General features: G+C 45.1%; 1 long non-coding RNA gene across 1 annotated transcript; it reads left to right on the top strand.

Annotated features, from left to right (window-relative positions):
- The first annotated feature begins 5,198 nt into the window (after nucleotides 1-5,198).
- LOC131402037 (uncharacterized) lies at nucleotides 5,199-15,128 on the top strand. The gene is made up of 3 exons (XR_009218210.1): nucleotides 5,199-5,216; nucleotides 7,344-7,508; nucleotides 14,982-15,128. It is a non-coding gene; the product is annotated as an uncharacterized LOC131402037 (long non-coding RNA).
- The last annotated feature ends 448 nt before the right edge of the window (nucleotides 15,129-15,576 follow it).

The following is a 15,576-nucleotide window of genomic DNA, read 5'->3' as shown; positions in this document are numbered from 1 at the left end:
GACCTGCTCCAGGGCCTGAAAATCTCCCCAGCCCTGTATGAAGTGTGGGAAATGTTTACAAGTCAGCGAGCTACTTACAGGGGCCATAAATGACAAGCTTGTTTAAAGGGTCCAGAGTCACCAAAAAGTGTCTGTCCAGCCAAGTGAGTTGAGCGACACAAGTGCACACAGCACCAAGCTGCTTCCTCCCATCTTGGGGAGCAGGTGACTGGATAGGAATCGGGAAAATCCAGTCACAGCCAACAGTTACAGTTAAATCAGTAAATACAAAAAAGAAAAGTGAATGGGGTGAACTTTCCATCCAACACCCTAGAAAAGGCCTCAAAAGCTTGTTTGCGCTTTTGTTTCCCCCCCTCAGACACGAAAACATCCGTGGAGCTCAAGTTTGAGGTGAAACCAGCCTCAGGGTCCACCTGTCCTCACTGATCCATGGATTTCTGTGTGACCAGGTGAGTACCCTGTCGACCTGGTACCAGCAGGTTCCGGCAGCCTCCGCTGTGCAGAAGACCTGCTAGTGGGCTTTCCTGGGCTCAGGTTGTCACCACATGGACACTGAGAGTGAGGGTATCTTGAGAAAAATTATCGATCTTGGATGGATTATATTCAAGGGAAAGACGGTAAGCTGTGTGTGGTTCTATGTGGTAAATATTTCAGTAAGTACAGTTATATGCAAATAAGAACATATAAAACAAGTGTAAATAACTGCAAATGTGTATTATAGTAGAAAATATAGATTTACTGGCATTGCATAATACTCAAAAATCAGGATTTATATGTAATATAAATACAGAAATGTTTTGCGTGTGTATGTAGTATTAGAAGACGTCCCATTAAATATTAGCAGGGATACTCAGCAACATTCCTTAGACCCATTCAACTTGACTTCTAAAGTCTTATAAATCCTCCACAAAAATTTGAAATATAGGAGCATTTAGGGAAAAAGATGATTGGAACTTCTTTGTATTAATAACAAATTTAACATTGAATTTGCCAGTAGCCAGATTTATTTTGAGCATTTTTTTCTTTATGCCATTTCAAATCATTGGGAGGAGTACTAAGCAACACTGTAGATTACAGGGCAGGGCACTAGTCTCTAAAAAGACTGTCCTCACCACTTTGCCTTCTAAAGGGAATTAACTTTGTTTCTTGAAACTTTTCTGAAATACCAGTCTGGTGATTCACGTTGCAGAGAATCTTGTTAAGTAATTTTGTATTTAGTTGTTGGCCTCTACTAATTGTGTGTGTATGTGTGTGTGGCTTTTTCATTCTAGCTTTCCTGTGATGTTCTTGAGGGGAATGTGTGCTTGTCATGTAATAGATAGTCTTTGAGTTTATAATTTATGGTGACCCACCATCCTCGTTTATTCAGGACAGAGGGGATTTCCAGGACACAGGACGTTTAGTGTTCAAACCAGGGCAGTCCTAGACAAACCGGGATGGTTCCTCATCTGACGAGCCAGGCCCTGGGCCACATGCATGGGGACCTGGAGAACCAGAGAGACCTTGTCCCACCTCCGTGGAATTTATCTTGTATTTGGGAATTTGGATTTTAGACAGTTCCTGATGAGAGTGATGTGGGAGTTTGGCACAAGGTGACTCAACCTGAGGGGGCAGGGAAGCCCTCTTGAGAAGGACTGATATTTAGTTTGAGAGCTAGAGTTGGGACTGGATTTAGCTAGTTGGAGGGTTAGACTGGAGTGAGGGTGTGGGAGTGTGTTCAAGAGAGCGTTTCAGACAGAGGGACCCGCATGAGGACACCCCTGAAGCAGAGAGCCTGGTGTGTCCGTGAACTGAGAAGAGGGATGGCTGAGCCGAGTCAACACAGGGGGAGGGGTGTGAGCCACGCCGGCGATGGGGGACAGGCAGGACCAGATCAGGGGTGACTTGGGACTCTGTTCCAAGACCAGTGGAAAGACTCTGGAGAGATGCGAGTAGAAGGATGATGTGATTAGCGTTTGGTCTAAGCACGTGGGTTCAGATGGACTTCATGGTTAAGAATGTAGACTGAAGAGGCAAGATGGGAGGTGCTGCGAATAAGATGAGGAATAAAGTGACTGTTCCCTAGGCCTGGGTGATGGCTGTGGAGCAGGAAAGAAGTAGAAAGAAAAGACCTTGGAGTGTGGAACCGAGAGAACGTTAACGGTACTTTCTTGCCTGCATGTGTCAGATGGCACAGGGCACTGACTGTGCTCCTCGCTGCTGTCCGTGCAGACCTGCAGGCGCCCCCTCACCCAGGTCTGTGTGTTCACCCCTCTTTGTCACTCACAGGCCCCCCTCCACATCCTAAAGGAAGTCAGGCCTTACTTGTGAGGGGGTTGTCTCACACGGGAGACACCGAGGAGAGCCCCTCCAGACATCAGAGCAGCCCCTTCAGCCTCTCCCTCAGCCTCCTCCCTTCCCCTCTCTCGCTTTCCACACCCAGAAGAACCCCTGCTCAGTATTCCATGTCCCCAGGTTCTCCCTCCCCCAGGCTTGAGAAGGGTGGGCAGCCACTGGGGTGGACATCATCTGCACCTTCCACTCTGACCCCCGCTGGTCCTGGGCTGGACAGAGAGTGACTCTACTGGGAGCCGCGCCATGAGACCCAGCGTGTCACCCACCTGGCCTCCTTCACCCTGGACGGGGACAGCCTCTACGTCAGTGGTGAGGGGCTGTGCTACAGCCACACTCTCTCTCCCAGTCAGAGTTCTGTGTTGCCTCCGTTGCTCTAAAGTGAGCTATGATCCATCTCTCTATGCTCCTGGTCTGGGATCAGTCTTCTCATCACTGTGTGATCACTGGGTCCAGCCACCTTCCATCTCGTTGCCTCCCCCCTGAACACCACTCCCCTCTTCCCCTCTGCTTTCCCCGCTGCTTTCCCCACAAAGCTCCCTACACCCTCCCTCTCCCTTAATCCTTTATGTTCACCCCAACTCTTGCTCAGCTCCTCTCGCCTTCTCTCCACAGATTACACCTATGGAGCCGCAGCCCTGACGACCACCGGTGAGTATTCCTGGCCCTGATGTCCTGGGTCCCGTCCGCATTTGGGGTTGGGGAGCACTTGTTCTCCTTCACCCACTGTCCTTGGTGAGGGAAGCACCTGGAAGGGCCCTAATTCATCCCTTCTCTCCCTCCCGGGTTCTGGTGGAGAGTCCCAGCCCAGTGTGAGAAAGCCTTAGACACAGACGTGTTCTCCACCACATTCTGACCCCACGTGGTTTTCACTTTAATTCTCCTGAAGCCCCGCCCTTGGTCCTCCTTTTCCAGGTATCCCATCCGTCTGTCCAGTTTTCTGCCCGTCCATCTGTCTCTCCTCCGAGTTCAGTCTCTCTTGTTCACCTATCTCTCTCTCTTGGGCTCCTCTCATCCACAGGCTTGCTCATCCCTCTACTCACACAGTCACCCCTCCGCTCACTCTCATGTATGCTTCACCTGTGAATGGTGGTCCTGGCACAGCCACTGCTGGAGCCCGGGTGAGCCTGGGGGCTCCTCCCACTCTGTCCCTCCCTGAGACAGCCCTCGCCACAGCTCCCGAGCCAGCCACCACGTCCCTGCATACTTCATCATCACCTGTGCCACCAGAAGCCACCACAGGTGTCTGGGGGCCCCTTTTCCTTCCCAAGAGAAGCTCTCCAGCCCCACACCTCCACCAGCCAGTTGTGATCCAGGAGCTGGGAAGCCAGGGTGTGAAATTCTGGTTTTAGGGCAATCATGCTCATAACAAGGATTATACCAACGATTCAGTCTAAGGCCAGCCCTCAGAGAGCCCCTAGCCTTGTGAAATTAACACACCAATATAACACTGTGTGGGAGGTTTCGGGAAGAGGCACCTGGCATAGTTTGCAGAGGAAGAGCTTGCTAGAGAAAGTTGCACCTGAATAGAGTCTTTAAGAATGAGCAGGAGAGACCCAGGCAGGTAGAGGATGAAGGGTTTTCCTGGCAGAGGGGATTCCATGAGCAAAGGCTGCGGCCAGAAACAACATGCCGTATGGGGATAATTGAAACGAATTTGGGTTGCGTGAAGCATGAAGTTTAACCCGCGGTACATGGATAAAATGAGACTGAAAGGTGAGCAGGAGCCAGATTGAGTAGAGCCTTGAGTGCCAGGTCAAGAAGGTTGAACTAGACACTGAAGGCCATAGGGAGCCATGGGTGGTACTAGAGCAGTGGTGGCCCTAGTGAGGTATTCATTTCAGAAAGATCCTTCTAGTGGTCCATGTAGAACATCCTTTAGACAGAGCATCCAGTGAGCCTGCTGGGGTGTTGGTCCAGGTGAAGGAAGTTAACACCTGAGCTGGGACAGGGATGGAGAGAGGGAGTGTATGTGAGGACCAGTGTGCAACTGGAATTTGTGTTACTGGGAGGGAGGAGGAGCTGAGCAGATGTGCTGGTTCTGACTTGGGTGACCACACGGGTGGGTGGTGGTGCCACTGGGAGAGAAGACGACAGATGATAATGAGTGCAGGACTCTGGTGTGGTCTCAGGCCAGCTCTCAGTGATGGCCATCGCTCTCCCTCTCGTCTTGCAGCTTTGGGGCACAACCTGAAGACCCTCACAGTCCCCTTCCCCATCTCCACCCTCCGGTATTCATAAGACAGGAGCAACTGCTCAGCCATGTTCAACTCCACTGAGAGGGTCCTGCAGAGCCTGGGGAGACCCTGGTTCCAGCAGCTCCTGTTGGGTTAAATCCCACCCAGCCCCTCCCCCACTCCCTGTCCCTCCTCTCATCCTCCTCCTCCTTCCTCCCCAGCTGGATCCTTGTTCAAGAAGAGCAGCCTGGGCCTCTTCTCCTTGAGTTGCAGACTGGTCTCCCTCAGGTGAGACCCTCCCCTGAGCATTTGCCCCTAATGACCACTTTTGTCACCACCCCTCTCTGTCTCCCCCCTGTCCTCCCATTTCCTCCTTCCTGTTCTGGCCTGCACCCCAGAGGTTTCAGGACCTCTCTCTAGAGTCCCCACATCCCTCTCTCCCCAGGCCTGAAAAGGATGGGGAAGCCAGCAGTGTGGACGCCGTCTGCACCTACCATCCTGACCCCGTGGGCCACCATGCCTCTGTGCTGGGAGCGGAGAGTCTCCACCTGTCTGCTCTTCCTCTCGGTGGCTCCAGGCTCTGCATCCCAGAGTTTATCCATCCAGAGAGAGCACCAGCTACATTTGCACATCATCAGCTGGAACCTCAGCAACTCGGAGCCCACATCCTCGGAGTACACCGTCTTGCTGAGGGACACCCAGGACCAGGTGGGGTCTCCCCTCTCGCATCGCTCCTTGCCCTGAGGGCACCGTCATTCCTCTGTCTGACTTACATCTGTTACGTGATTGTTTCAACCCTTCACTTTCCCTGCGTGCCTGGGTTCTCTCAGTGTCCAGAGGTGATGTCCTAGCTGCCTCCCCCATCTCTCACATGGGTAAACTGAAGCTCAGAAAAGGGATTATTGTGCCTAAGGTCACACAGTGAGTTAGGGGCAGAGCCAGGATTTGAAGTCAGGTCTCCCTTGCCCCAAGGTCTGTGATCTTTCACTGGCTCCAGTGGCCCCCTGCGTCTCCAGGAGACCTCCATCTCACCCACTCTCCCTCGCGTTTGTTCTAGGTCACCAAGCTCTACAGAGGCAGCCAGCTGTGAGACATATTCCACTCCTGTCTGGTCACCGACCTGATGTAGGTTGAGGAGATTGGAAGCATTGGTTGAGCTGGTGGCTGATGTCTCTGAGCTCCCGTGACACATCCTTGATCTGGAAGTCACTGACATAGTGCCCATTCTGCCCCACATCCCTGTCAGCTAATCCTACCATCTCCTTCCATAGGTTGTCGGGGGTTGAGAAAAGCATTAACATTTGGGGCCACCAACCTCCAGCATCCTCCTCCTCCTCCTCTTCTGGAAAAGTTCAACAAATATTAGTGGTCTACCTGTGCTCTCCAATATTGGAGCCACTAACCAGATGGGGCAATTAAAATTTTTTATACACCTATTGGGATACGATGCACATATTGTGTGTGTGTGGGGTGTATTTTTTAGGTTTTTCTAGATACAATATCTTCTCATCTGCCAAACAAATAGTTTTACATCTTCCCTTCCAATCTGGGTCTCTTTTATTCCTTTTTCTTGCCTAATTGCCCTTATCAGAGCCTCTGGTGCCTGTGATTAACATGCGAGATGAGGGCAGACATCAATGTCTTGTCCCTGGTCTTAGGGGGAAATTTTCAGTCTTTCACCATTGAATATGGTGTTATCCATGGGTTTTTCATCGATGCTGTTTATAGGTTGAGAAAGTTTTTTCTATTCCTAATTTGTTCAGTGTTTTCTGTTTTAGACATGAAGGGCGCTGTATTTTGTGAAATTCTTTTCTGTATATGTGGTCGAGATTGTGTGGTATTGGCCGTTATTCTATTACTATGGTGTATTACATAATCAAGTTGTCAGATATTAACCCAACTCTTCAACTAGAGGTGAGAGATTAAGATGTTCTCAATCTTTCCTGGGCGTGCCACAGGCCTGAGCCCTTGTGGCCTTCTAGATGCCCGCAAATACCCTGGAGATTTTCAAAGCCCCCTGTGGACATCTCATTCCCCCAGTTTTTCTTCTAAGTTGTTGGCTCACCTCTTGCCTGCCTCAGCTGGTATCACTCCCTCAGGCAGCTACAATAGAAAACAATTAGCGCTGATTGTTTTTAGCAAGTGCCTTGGGGACAGACTTTCCTCCCTGGGCAAGCTCTGAGTCTAGTAACGACAAGCCCTGAACATGGGGCGTTTTTGGGGAGCTGCCAGGCAGGTCAGCTAGTTGCAGTTGGGTGGGGAGGGGTCTTTTCAGAGCTCCACACCCATTATGGCTGCTGTGCTGCTGGTTGTCTCAGCCACCATGGTTCTGAGACTGACGGTTTTCACAGTTATGGAGGATGTTGTGAGAGCAGGATGGGAATAGTGCAAGTTATAGTGCCACGAAGTTTGCTCCCTTTATCAAGATTCCACCGTGTGTCTTCACTAAACCCTCCTCAGATTCTTACAAGCCTTTGATTAATTTCTAGACTTCTGAAAAGTTGATTTTGACCATTTTTACCAGTGTTCTCATTGTTTTTATGCATTTGCAGGCGTCCTTACTCCAGAGTTTCAAAAATGTTCTCCCTGTGGTTATTTATTTATAAATTAATTACTTGAAATGAAATTACATGAGAAATTCAGTTCCTCACTCACACACACTAGCCACATTTTAAGTGCTTGATGACAACATGGGGCTAATAATGAGTGTATTTGGTAGTGCAGGCAAATGTTGACATTATTGCAGAAAGTTCTCTTGGACAGGACCCAGAAGCAGGGAATCTAGAATCAGGGTAGAATTCCAGACACCCTTGTTCATCCCTTGTGTCCTTCCAGGTTGGTCCCCCATGGTAACCACACTGCAATGGATTCACTGTGTACCCAGCCGCCTTGGCACAGAGACTGGACAGAGTTGCCATCTATGAGGAATTCCTGCGGCTGACCAGAAGGGTACCCAGCTGCAGAACTTTACCCTGGACGGAAAGAATGTCCTTGGGGATGGTAAGGCTCCCTGGTCATTGGGAAAGGAAGTGAGGCCTTTCTGGGGACTCTGGAGGCCTGGGGCTGAGAGAACATTGAACTTTCTCAGGCTTGCAGGATGTGGCATAGTCCCCCAGTCTTTAGCCACCATTGAGAGAGAGAAAAGGACACCAGTGTAGTATGGGAGGCCCTCACCTTCTCCTAGACAGCTCTGTGACCTCAAGCTAGTCACCTCCCCTCTCTGGACTTTTGTTTCCTTATCTCTGCACTGAGAGCCACTGGGCCCGATGGTCAATGAGGGCCTCCAGCTGTGTGTGAAGCAGACTTACAGGTTTGGGAGTGGATGTGGTTTCTGATCCACAGGCTATAGTTTGCCAAGTCCCGCTCTAGATGAGCACCAATGCACTAGAACTTTCTGCAGTGGTGGAATGTTCTATATCTGTGCTGTCCAGTGCATAGCTGCATGTGGCTGTTGAGTGCTTGAAAGATGGTATTGTGACTGGTCTTTATTGTTACTGATTTTTAATGTTACTGAGGTTAGAATTTTTATTTTATTTAACTAAAATTAATTTTTTTTTATTTTTTTATTGATGTTTTAATGGTTTCTAATATTGTGAAATTTTGGGTTGTACATTTTTGTTTGTCCATCACCCCATATATGACTCCCTTCACCCCTTGTGCCCACCCCCCACCCCCACTGCCCGGGTAACCACAGTCCAGTTTTCTCTGTCCATGTGTTGGTTTATATTCCACATATGAGTGAGATCATACAGTGTTTGTCTTTCTCTTTCTGGCTTATTTCACTTAACATAATACGCTCCAGGCCCATCCATGTTGTTGCAAATGGGACGATTTTGTCTTTTTTTATGGCTGAGTAGTATTCCATTGTATATACATACCACATTTTCTTAATCCAATTGTCAGTCGAGGGACACTTAGGTTGCTTCCACTTCTTGGCTATGGTGAATAATGCTGCAATGAACATAGGGGTGCATAAGCCTCTTTGGATTGTTGATTTCAGGTGCGTTGGATAGATTCCCAGTAGTGGGATGGCTGGATCATAGGGCATCTCTATTTTTAATTCTTTGAGGAATCTCCATACCGTTTTCCATAGAGGCTGCACCAATTTGCATTCCCACCAGCTGTGTGTGAGGGTTCCTGTTTCTCCACATCCTCTCCAACATTTGTTGTTTTTTGTCTTGGTGATTATAGCCATTCTAACAGGCGTGAGGTGGTATCTTAGTGTTGTTTTGATTTGCATTTCCCTGATGATTAGTGATGTTGAGCATCTTTTCATGTGCCTATTGGCCATCTGTATATCTTCCTTGGAGAAGTGTCTGTTCATTTCCTCTGCCCATTTTTTGATCGGGTTGTTTTTTTTTTGTTGTTCAATTGTGTGAGTTCTTTATATATTATGGAGATCAACCCCTTGTCAGATGTATGTTTTGCAAATATTCTCTCCCAGCTGGTTGGTTGTTTGTTCATCTTGATTCTGGTTTCATTTGTCTTATAAAAGCTCTTTAATCTGATAAAGTCCCACTTGTTTATTTTTTCTTTAGTTTCCCTAGTCTGGGTAGGCATGTCATCCGAAAAGATTCCTTTAAACCCAATGTCAAATAGTGTGTTGCCTATATTTTCTTCTATGAGTTTTATAGTTTCAGGTCTCACCTTCAGGTCTTTGATCCATTTTGAGTTAATTTTTGTGAATGGCGATAGCACATGGTCCACTTTCATTCTTTTGCATGTGGCTGTCCAGTTTTCCCAACACCATTTATTGAAGAGACTTTCCTTTCTCCATTGCATGTTCTTAGCACCTTTGTCGAAAATTAGCTGTCCGTATATGTGTGGTTTTATTTCTGGGCTTTCAATTCTGTTCCATTGATCTGTGTGTCTGTTTTTGTACCAGTACCATGCTGTTTTGATTACTATTGCTTTGTAGTATGTTTTGAAGTCAGGAATTGTGATGCCTCCTGTTTGTTCTTTTTCTTTAGGATTTCTTTAGCTATTCGGGGTCTTTTGTTGCCCCATATAAATTTTAGTATTCTTTTTTCTATTTCTGTGAAGAATGTCATTGGGGTTCTGATTGGGATTGCATTGAATCTGTAGATTGCTTTAGGTAATATAGACATTTTAACTATGTTTATTCTTCCAATCCACGTGCATGGGATATCTTTCCATTTCTTTATGTCATCGTGGATTTCCCTCAATAATGTCTTGTAGTTCTCATTGTATAGGTCCTTCACCTCCTTGGTAAGATTTATTCCTAGGTATTTTATTCTTTTTGATGCAATTGTAAATGGTATTATCTTTTTGAGCTCTCTTTCTGTTAGTTCATTATTAGCATATAGAAATGCAACTGATTTTTGTAGATTGATTTTGTACCCTGCAACTTTGCTGTAGTTGTTGATTGTTTCTAACAGTTTTCCAACAGATTCTTTAGGGTTTTCTATATATACAATCATGTCATCTGCAAATAGTGAGAGTTTCACTTCTTCGTTACCTATTTGGATTCCTTTTATTCCTTTTTCTTGCCTAATTGCTCTGGCCAAAACCTCCAGTACTATGTTGAACAGGAGTGGTGAGAGTGGGCAGCCCTGCCTCGTTCCTGTTCTCAGAGGAATGGCTTTCAGTCTTTCCCCGTTGAGTATGATGTTAGCTGTGGGTTTGTCATATATGGCCTTTATTATGTTGAGGTACTTTCCTTCTATTCCCAATTTATTGAGAGTTTTTATCATAAATGGATGTTGTATCTTGTCAAATGCCTTCTCTGCGTCTATTGAGATGATCATGTGGTTTTTATTCTTTGTTTTGTTGATGTGATGTATCACGTTGATTGATTTGCGGATGTTGAACCATCCCTGCGTCTCTGGTATAAATCCCACTTGATCATGGTGTATGATCTTTTTAATATATTGTTGTATTCGGTTTGCCAATATTTTGTTGAGGATTTTTGCATCAATGTTCATCAGCGATATTGGCCTGTAATTTTCTTTCTTTGTATTGTCTTTGTCTGGTTTCGGTATCAGGGTGATGTTGGCCTCGTAGAATGATTCAGGAAGTGTTCCATCTTCCTCTATTTTTTGGAATAGTTTGAGGAGGATGGGTATTAAATCTTCTTTGAATGTTTGGTAAAATTCACTGGAGAAGCCATCTGGTCCTGGACTTTTATTTTTTGGGAGGTTTTTGATTACTATTTCAATCTCTTTACTTGTGATTGGTCTATTCAGATTCTCCATTTCTTCTTGGTTCAATTTTGGGAGGTTGTATAAGTCTAAGAATTTATCCATTTCTTCTAGATTGTCCGATTTGTTGGCATATAATTTCTCATAGTATTCTCTTATAATCCTCTGTATTTCCATGGTATCCGTTGTAATTTCTCCTCTTTCATTTCTAATTTTATTTACTTGAGCCTTTTCTCTTTTTTTCTTAGTTAGCCTGGCTAAGGGTTTGTCTATTTTGTTTATCTTCTCGAAGAACCAACTCTTTGTTTCATTAATCCTTTCTACTGTTTTTTTGGTCTCAATATCATTTATTTCTGCTCTGATTTTTATTATTTCTCTCCTTCTGCTGGCTTTGGGCTTTGTTTGTTCTTCTTTTTCTAGTTCTGTTAGGTGTAATTTAAGGTTGCCTATTAGGGCTTTTTCTTGTTGGTTAAGGTGGGCTTGTATCGCTATGAGTTTCCCTCTCAGGACCGCTTTTGCTGCATCCCATATGGTTTGATATGGCATGTTATCATTTTCGTTTGTTTCCAGATAGTTTTTGATTTCTCCTTTAATTTCATCAATGATCCATTGGTTGTTCAGTAGCATGTTGTTTAATCTCCACATTTTTGTCACTTTCCCAGTTTTTTTTTCCTGGTTCATTTCCAGTTTCATAGCCTTATGGTCTGAAAAGATGCTTGTTATGATTTCAATCCTCTTAAATTTATTGAGGCTTGCTTTGTTTCCCAACATATGGTCTATCCTAGAGAATGTTCCATGCGCGCTTGAGAAGAATGTGTAGTCAGCTGTTTTTGGGTGGAGTGCTCTGTATATGTCTACTAGGTCCATCTCGTCCAGTTTTTCATTTAAGTCTAATATTTCTTTATTAACTTTTTGTCTGGATGATCTATCCATTGCTGTAAGTGGGGTGTTAAGATCCCCTACTATTATTGTGTTGTTGTTGATTTCTCCTTTTAGGTTTGTTAATAGTTGTTTTATGTACATTGGTGCTCCTATGTTGGGTGCATATATATTTATAAGTGATATGTCTTCTTGATGGAGTGTCCCTTTTATCATTATATATTTCCCTTCTTTGTCTTTCTTAACCTGTTTTATCTTGAAGTCTACTTTGTCTGATATGAGTATGGCAACACCTGCTTTCTTTTGTTTGCCATTAGCTTGGAGTATTGTCTTCCATCCTTTCACTCTGAGCCTGTGCTTGTCTTTAGTGCTAAGATGTGTTTCCTGAAGGCAGCATATTGTTGGGTCTTGCTTTTTAATCCATCCTGCCACTCTGTATCTTTTGATTGGAGAGTTCAATCCATTTACATTTAGGGTAATTATTGAAATATGAGGGTTGAATGTTGCTGTTTTGTCACTTATTTTCTGGTTCTTTTGCATTTCCTTTGTTTCTTGTCCCATTTGTTTTGGACTGCCAATTCAGTTTGGTTGTTCTGTCTTATGATTCTTCTAGTTTTCTCTTTGTTTATCATATGTGGTTTTAATTTGATTATTTGTTTAGTGGTTACCTTGAGGTTTGGGCAAAAAATCTTCTGTATGAGATAGTCCATTATCTGATAGCCTCCTATTTCCTTATACTAAGTCAATTCAGTCACTTTCCTCTTCCCCTTCTAAGTTGCTCTTGTTATACCTTATTCTATCTTGTGTTGTGGCTGTGTGTTTACAGTGATGAGGTTAAATTTATTTTTGGTGAATTTCTTCCTTTGATCTTTGAGTTTAGTATTTAAGTGGTTGCTAACCTATTCCGGTAAAGATCTACTATTTCTCTGATTTTGTCTGCCTACTTTTCTCCTTACTCCAAGCTTTGTGTTCCCTTTCTCTTCTTGTTTTCGGGCCTGAGGGCCTTCTTGAGTATTTCTTGTAGTGGCGGTCTCGTGGCCATGAACTCCCTTAGCTTTTGTTTATCTGGGAGAGTTACTATTTCTCCATCATATTTGAAGGATATTTTTGCTGGATAGAGTATTCTTGGCTGAAAGTTTTTGTCTTTTAGTATTTTGAATATATCATTCCAGTCTCTTCTAGCCTGAAAAGTTTCTGTTGAGAAATCCGCTGAGAGCCTGATGGGAGTTCCTTTGTACGTTATTTTTTGTTTTTGTCTAGCTGCCCTTAATATTGTTTCTTTGTCGTTGACCCTGGCTAGCCTTACCACTAGGTGTCGTGGTGAAGGCCTTTGTCTGTTAATATATATAGGAGTCCTGTTGGCTTCGCTTACTGGTATTTCCTGCTCCTTCCCCAGATTTGGGAAATTTTCAGCTATTATTTCCTTGAATAGGCTCTCTGTTCCTCTTTCCCTCTCCTCTCCCTCAGGAATACCTATAATTCTTATGTTACATTTTCTAATAGAGTCCGATATTTCTCGGAGTCTTTCTTCATTTCTTTTTAGTCTTAGTTCTCTCTCTTCTTCCATCTGGAGTATATCTGTATTCCTATCCTCTAAAGTACTAATTCTTTCCTCCATATTGTCAGCTCTGTTCTTTAAAGATTCCAGATTCTCCTTTATCTCCTCCATTGTGTTCTTCATCTCCATCAGCCCTGATAGGTTTTTCTTTATGATTTCAATCTCTTTTGTGAAGAAACTCCTAATCTCATTGAATTGTTTGTCTGTGTTGTCTCGTATTTCGTTGAGTGTTTTTATGATAGCTATTTTGAAATCTCTGTCATTTAGTTTATGGATTTCTGTGTCTTCGGGGTTGATTTCTGGTTGCTTGTCATTTTGTTTCTGGTCTGGTGATTTCATATATTTTTGCATTGTGGTTCCTGTGTTGGTTTTGGTTTTCCTCATCCTGGAAGTCTCTGGTTGCACTTTCCACCTGCCGCCACTGTGTGGTGGTGAAGGGCTGTGTAGTCTAAGCCCCCTGCGCTCTGCCCCAGTTTTTCTGCTGCGATCCGCAGTTTTGTTTTGTTTTGTTTTGTTTCTTTTCCCCACTGCGATCCACGGGTCCAGTCCAATTTATTCAGGTCTGCCTCGGACCGCTAGATCTGGTCGAGCTGCAGACTCCGGGTTGTGGGGAGGGGGGAGCTCTCTCTTTTGCCCTCTGGGTCCCTGACGTGGGAGGCTTCTCGTTTGCCCCTCTTTATCCGCTCTCTGGGTTGCTCAGATGTTGATGGTAGCCCTGTGGCTCCTCTGAGCCCTCTGTGCGGGAGTTTCCCACTGGTTGAGAGCGCCCGAAGAGCTGCAGTTTCCCGCCGAGGGCCGCCCCTCCCCCCTCTCTGGGAGCCGCGCGGACCGGATCGCTGATCTGATGGGGAGGGAGCGGAGTTCTCCTTACCTCTCCCCACTTCCTCCGGGGGCCCAGCACGTTCCGCTCTCAGATGTGCGGCAGTGTGGATCCCTCCGCTCCAGCTTTTGACTGTCTGGGATTCCGTTGTTTGTCTGTGGCTGTTACTTTTGTTGTATTTTGTGGGGGAAGAATTCACGGGAAAGCTCACTCCGCCATGATGCTGACGTCACTCCTCTTAACTAAAATTAATTTTAATTCAAAAAGAGACTTGTTGCTGCTCCATATCAGACAGCACACCTCTAAGAGGTTGTCTGGCTAGAGGTACAAGTAGGGGGACCTGCACCCCTCCTCCCATGCCCATTGGGTGCTGCGTGTCCTACCCTCCTGGAGTTTACGTTGTAGCTGGCAATAACAAGAATAGAGAATTGAAAATTATCAATTATTTGATGTGAACAAACTCATACTTGCAGGTGCAAATCAGAGAAGACTTCCTGTAGGATATTACATTGTAGGTTAATCCTAGAAAATGAATATTAAGCAAATAGATAAGGGAGAAGGGGATGAATGTGTTTCTAGGCATGGAAGAACACTTTTGAGTGGGAATTTACAAATTTAGAGAGATCCCATAGGCTTGCCAACTGTGATGACCCATTCTCCCCCCGGCCGTCATAAGAAAGTCCAGCCCAAATTCAGGCCTCTGTGCCCAGAGGTATGAATTTGGTTTAATTTATTAAACTTTTGTTCTGTGATAATGGTCTTGGATTTTGTAGCAAAGTGTGCTCACTTTTTAGAGATGGAAACTAAAGTGGGGTGAAACATGATGATGTCTACTTGACTTTAATATTTCATTGAAAACATGGGATGAATCAAGGGTGGCAAGTGTTAATAATTTATACATTGATGAAATATTGTTTTAATTGGATGGAATATACATGGTTAAATTAGATGATGTATGTTTATGAGACTGTTTCCTTTATTTTTCTATGTGCAAAAAGTTTTATTAAAAAGAGTGAAACACACTCACATGCATTCTCCATTTCATTCACTTCCAGAATATTCTGCCAACAGAGATGACACCTTGACTGAGAAGCCTGGTAAACCTGCAGGAAGCCCCAGCCCATGGTAGGGGGCGAGTATCTTGATGCTGTGCCTCATTGAAGAGAACCATGCGCACAGGGTCTTGGATGATGAGGAAAGTTGGCCAACCCTTGTCAAGGACGATTGAGGCACAGTGGGGTCAGCAGGAGCCCTGGGGTGATGACAGGAGGTGGCTCACCCCAGCACTTGTCTCCCCAGACCACCCCGTCTGGGCCCTCATCCTGATCTGCTTGACAGGAATCCTGGTGCTCATCACAGGCCTGGTCTGCTGTCTCCTGGTAAGCCATGACGTGTTGCTTGTCTTCTTACTATTGGGTTGTAAGATCTCTTTATATATTATAAATACACGTCCTTTTCTAGGGATATGTTTTGCAGATGTTTTCTCCCAGTCTGTGTGTGGCTTACCTTCTCCTTCACAACATGAGTCCTTGGGTAAATGAAAGTGACAGTCATCATGAGATTCCACCACACTTGAGAATAGCTAAAATTAAAAAGACTGACTATAGCAAGTGTTGTTGAAGATGTCAATTCACTGAAACTCTCATCGAG

This window comes from Diceros bicornis, assembly GCF_020826845.1.
Source record: "Diceros bicornis minor isolate mBicDic1 chromosome 3 unlocalized genomic scaffold, mDicBic1.mat.cur SUPER_3_unloc_1, whole genome shotgun sequence".
Classification (NCBI taxonomy): Eukaryota; Metazoa; Chordata; class Mammalia; order Perissodactyla; family Rhinocerotidae; genus Diceros; species Diceros bicornis.
This window is presented reverse-complemented; position numbering and strand designations above follow the sequence as displayed.